Source organism: Microcebus murinus, chromosome 5, assembly GCF_040939455.1.
Source record: "Microcebus murinus isolate Inina chromosome 5, M.murinus_Inina_mat1.0, whole genome shotgun sequence".
NCBI lineage: Eukaryota > Metazoa > Chordata > Mammalia > Primates > Cheirogaleidae > Microcebus > Microcebus murinus.
This window is the reverse complement of record NC_134108.1, coordinates 34,355,899-34,361,740: the sequence shown is the minus strand read 5'-3', so window position 1 is coordinate 34,361,740 and position 5,842 is coordinate 34,355,899.

The following is a 5,842-nucleotide window of genomic DNA, read 5'->3' as shown; positions in this document are numbered from 1 at the left end:
GTTACTGCCAGTGCAAAGCCAAACTGAAAATAACTGTGCACCAGTGCTAGCAACTGAATGGTAACCAGCTGTCAGTGGTGGCTTTGAGCAGACCCCATCATGCTAGGCCACTCACACAGCAGGGACACATAAGGGTGGCATATACATTTTATTAGTGGGACACATAATATTCAAATGGCCATTTCTTAATATTCACACTAATCTATGGTTTTATTCTCTTGCTGTAAAGGAAAAAGTGAACAAGTCTACATATAAAAATAAATAATCAGTTTTGCATGGAGTAATTTCAATATAATAAAACACCTGCTATGGGTGAATCTTCATAGATTTGGGACAAAATCTTAAATATTTTTCTCTGATCTTTGTCAGGAATGTTTTTCAGTGAACTACATCTTGGGAGTAAGCATTTGGGGCAGCTGCAGAATATCATTAAATGCAATGAAAATAAATTTACTAAGTGGTGTTCAAGTAAACAGAAAAGATTAATGCAAATATCAAGTATGTTCTGCTTGCCCTAAAGGAGAACTTGACTTTTTATCTTGTGTGCCAAAACGGCATTCACACACACACATACATACATACATACAAAGAACTGGTCTAGAAATTAAAGAATCATGGTGCCCTGTCTTCCTGTGGCCCATTAAACATGGAGGAATGACTCACCAGCAGACGTCAAAACCCAGCTGCTAACAGTTCCTGTTAATCCCCCAGTCTTCCAGAACTCAACCTGCTGCTCCTACTCTCACAAAACTTACTCCGAGATTCTGACCTCAAATTCATTCACACTTTAATTTTGTTGGCCCGCTCAGAATCATCTCATTGACTGATACTAGTTTGACTCTTCATTCAACACCTGGCTCTGTTAACTTCCCTGATTTTGGTGTCTACCACATCTTTAGACAAAAATCCTCTCTCAAGCCAAAGACTATAGAACCCTCGTGGCTCCAGATGAACACCTATACACGGTGGAGTAGGATCTGGACACACGTAAATGGGAAAACAAATTTTTAAAAAGATAAAAGATAATATATTTAAATATTGACCCATTATTTCCTGTGTTGCAATGAGATTGCTATTGATCTTGACCTTCATAATCTATACCACTAATATTTCAAAGAAGATGCCCCTAGGTGACTGTAATAGGATACTGTCAGCTCAATTACAAATCAGGTGTTGGCCAGTTTTCTCTGGTTCAGATAATTACAGAGCATTTGCTGTAATTCAGAGTCAAGTGCTATTTGAAATCAGTTTTAATTGCTACATCAGTGAAAAAATACTAGGTGCTATAAACTTGTAAAATGTTTCCCTTAAGCTCAGGGGTTGTAAGATTGAGAAATGAACCCTAAAGTCCTCAATACTTTCTTGAAATAGTCAAGTCCAACTGAAGTACAAAAATAAGAATACCAGTTAAAGGATGACTTATTATCACCTGCTATCTCTTGGGCCCCAGATGCTAACATGGAGCCAACTTTAGCTGGGAAGTTGGACCTACATGTCAGGCCATGGCCTAGAATCAGTGCTCCAGTTTTCCATGTGCCTTTCTGTCATTGCCAAGGTTGTATCTCTGTCTTTTATTATAAGAAATTTAATCCAAGGAACAGCAAGCAAACTTGCTGAGGATGTAGCAGTTCACTAGCAGGAAAAGTCATGAGCCCATTTTCTCATAGTCACACTAGGAGAAGGCAGATCTAATAGAAAGGAGCCAAATGAAGGACTTTTTCACCCCATGAAGTAAGTGTCCTTGTCCTGGATTCATCCATTCCTGTGGTCTTCCTCCTTTGCCTGAAGTCAATTGAAAGTGTCTTACGCACCTGATGGAGGCCAACATGACGGTACTGCTGATATTGTTAATGCTAAAAATAACTGAAATTAGTTATAAAGACTTGTTTAGAAATAGAAACTATCATTAATCTAGAGTTTCTTGACAACTGCAGTGGCATCAGGGGAGCTTCTTTCCTCTGCATTATCCAAAAAGGAATCCTGTACCTGACCCATACAAATTTCTGGATAACCAAAGGTCTCCTCTGGGTAATCCTAAAAGAACTCAAAATGAAGAGCAGGAGCTTGAATAAATTGCATAAGAATGGAAAGCAAAATGAGTCACCAAAGAAAAGAGAAAACCAAGTTTTGACCTATAAAAATCTGTGTGGTCAAGAAAATGTCAAAGCCCAGTGAGACATAGCCAATTATTTATCACTACTTGTGTGAAGACAGTGTTATAATAAATAATACTGGCAAATATGAAATAAATGTACAACTTGGCTGTGAAGGCTAATCAAACATAACACAACCAACAATGAATTTAGAGAACAACATGGTGGCAATTTGTAAACAAGAGTAAAATAATTAAAAATAATAAAGTCTTGACTATTCAGATGTTTTAGAAAATTATCTATTAGTTGAATTTTCCAGGTAGCTGAGTTGTATTCATTTCAACATCTGAAAGTATTTCGTTTTAACCATTATCCTTAAAAAAATCTTTCCAAATTTTTTATGTAATTTCTTGACTTTTTAACTAAAGTTAAACTCACATAATATAATCTTTTATTTTAATTCACTTTACCTAGAAATAACACCAAATTCTCCTTTATTCTCACTAACATAATATAACTACTTTTAAAAACATTGTGAACCCCTGTAGTAATACTTAGTGCCAGGCATTGTTCTTAGTATTTAACACATATACTATTTCAGTTTAATCTTTATAACAGCTATAGGGGGAAAGATATTTTATCCTTGTTTATGACATGATTAAATGGAAGAACATAGGCTTCATAATTTGCTCCAGGTAAGGCAACTAAAAAGTTGCAAACCTGGAAACCAGACTCAAGAGACCTGGCTCCAAATCTGTGCTTATGGCTGCTATGCTCTGTTGGTGCCTTTCCATTTCTGTTTTTCCATCCCAGCCCAATCTTCATTAGCAAATAAACCTCTTTAACATAGTGGTCACCGATCTTATGTCTGTGTGAGTCTATGATCACTTTTTTACTTGACACTGTTAGTGTAGTCTTCATAATTATTATATAGGTGACTATATTATATTCTGTTGAGCTAATGGACCCTCTTTCGGTAAATCTTTCCCCATTGTGGAACACTTAGATTTCTTCCGTTGTTTTGATATCACTTATTTTTGTTTTAAATTTTTTTTTTGCCAAATTTCATAAATTCGTTGACCTTAAAAGTGGTTATGTGTGTTTGGAAAAGTGCTTTGGACCCTGAAACACCATGCACAAAAATTATAATTATTTAACATATTCTTGAAGACTCAAAGCCATCATTACAAATTTCAGTTATTAAACTGTGATGCACACAGTGCTACCTTAGAAACTAACTGAAAGGTACAGGCTATTTATAAAAAATGAACAAAGATCACACTGCTTTTTGAGTTATGTCTGTTTCATAAAGGTTCATCTTTAATCTCTTGTGCCATAAAGCTGACAGACCTCACTTCTGTTTTCAGAGTACATACACCTCCCTAGATTGAATTTATTGCAGTTATAATTTTGTTACATTATGTAAACAATGAATGAAAAAGATCTGAGTGAAGTTGCCAGTGCTCTTTTATAAGTGAAATATATGGATTTTGCCATCCCCTTTCACCTGCTAAGAGCTCTTTCATATATTTGCCTCCTTTGTTGCACACAGGTGAGGGCATTGGGCAGCAGATCTACCCAAAGTGGAGCTACTGCAGTATTTTAGAAGTGAGAATATAAAGAAAATGTCATTGAAGTAGGGAAAGATAAGAGAGTGAATTCCTTGAGATTTGTAATTGATATATACAATATGTAAGTAAGGATCCACCACCTAAGATGTTTTCTCTTTAGGAATTTGTAAGTTAAATTTTGTTTGAGACCTAGGATAAACTCTATAAGTTAATATAGTATGATATAAGAATACCATACTAATTAACAATAGCAATGACAACAACTACATTTAAGATGTATTTTTTAATATTTATTATTGACAATTATTGTAGGCCATAATTGTACTATGAATGTGGTAATGTAGGCATATCAAAAATGTATATGACATTATATCTGCTTTTAAAAATTCAACTCCATCTTGGTCTAGCCGTACAAAGCCATGAGGAGTTAATGTAGAGCCTACAAATGCCAAATAATAAGCAGCATTGGTGTGGATTCCAATGAGAAGGCTTGATGTTACCAAATGTGTTAGTTAGTAGTTATATATTTATATTGAAATGTGACTCTCTGTAAGATTCTCCAGGTACAATGAATTCCATCTTTAAGATCAAACAAACAAAAACAGTGAAGAGTTTTCAACTGTACAAAAAAGAGAAAAATCTCAGAAAAGAAAAAATACCCATAATTCTTTGGGAACCAAACAGATTGGTAAAGTCTTGGCTATGATGGATTACATGAGAATGTAGGAAGAGAAATACCATGCATTGTTCTGTAGCATTTTTCTTTTAACTGCCCCTTTGCCATTTATTTAATGTTTGCCTTATATTAGTAGTGACTGATATGGAATAATCAACAGACTTGTGCTGTAAATCCAGAGAGAAAACTGCAAAGAATTTAAGGATTTGGCCTCATCTATAATTCTGCCAGATAAATGGAAAACAGCCAAAGCAATGGAATAAAATTAAAGAAATACTGCACTTAAATTTTATGCATTATGTCTTTATGTAGTATTTTTGCTAAAAGAAATATGAAAATGTACACCAAAAATATACAAAACTTGCCTGTCAGCAAGCATGAATTACTAGTTAAGTGCCACCAAGAAAGAAGCAAAAGGGAAACAACATAAATTATAATCACCGTCACCATCAAGATTCATGTGTTAACTTCACATATTTTCATTCCATTGGGTTAGATGTTTTAAAAGTAAGTTAAATAGGAATTATCCATGTGCTATAGGAACTTATGATTTAATACAGACTACATAAGCAAGAGAAATGTCAGAAAAGCATAGACAAGTATATGCACCTCAAAGAAAGACATACATTGAGTGAATAAAAGAATAAAACTAAATCCTTTCTATTGTTTGTAAGTTGTACATTTAAAAAAAAGGGGGGGGGATGGCATGGCCCTGGCATGTTCTGAATTTGGAGTTTAATCACTACTTGGCCTCAGAGAAATGATTTTGGGGAGATATTGCTCTAATAACGGTATAAAATTATCTGAGCAGATTATAAGATCAGAAAGCTAGAATATTTGAGATTCTGAACCAAGAATTAGGAAGCATTGCTTTGCACATAGACAGATTCTTGAATAATGATTTCATACATCATGGTACCATATTTGAGCATGATCAGACAACTCTGGAGTATTTCAAAGAAAGAAGTAATGTGATGAAAATGATGGATATAGAATAAATCATAACTCCATTTATGAAATAAACTTTGAAATGCCATTTTCCCATGTAGATTATTATGGTGCCAATTTTTAAATTTATTATTTTAGAAATCATATGTCATTATGCTTGTTTCTTTAGTCTTGTAATAACCTTCATCCACAACCCAAGCTATTTTGATCTTTCATAACAGCATTTTAGAAAAAATAATTTTTAATAATGAAATTAAAATTTTAATAGTCCTGAAATTAATTACTTATATATTTAAAATTTCTTCATTAAGAAAGAGAGGGCTGAATTTTTAAAGTACTAGCTTTCATGATTCAATCTCCATTAAAAAATAGAAATAGCACAATTAATATGGTTCTCTCATATTTTTGCAAAGTAAAAAGTAGTTGTAGTAGTTGCACAATTTTATAATTTTTTAAAACACCCTTGGTGTTATTCTGTGTTTCTTACTGAAACCCATTTCTGTATTGTTTATTTTTTAATTTGTTCTCCATTGCCTGCTTTGCAAGAAAACATG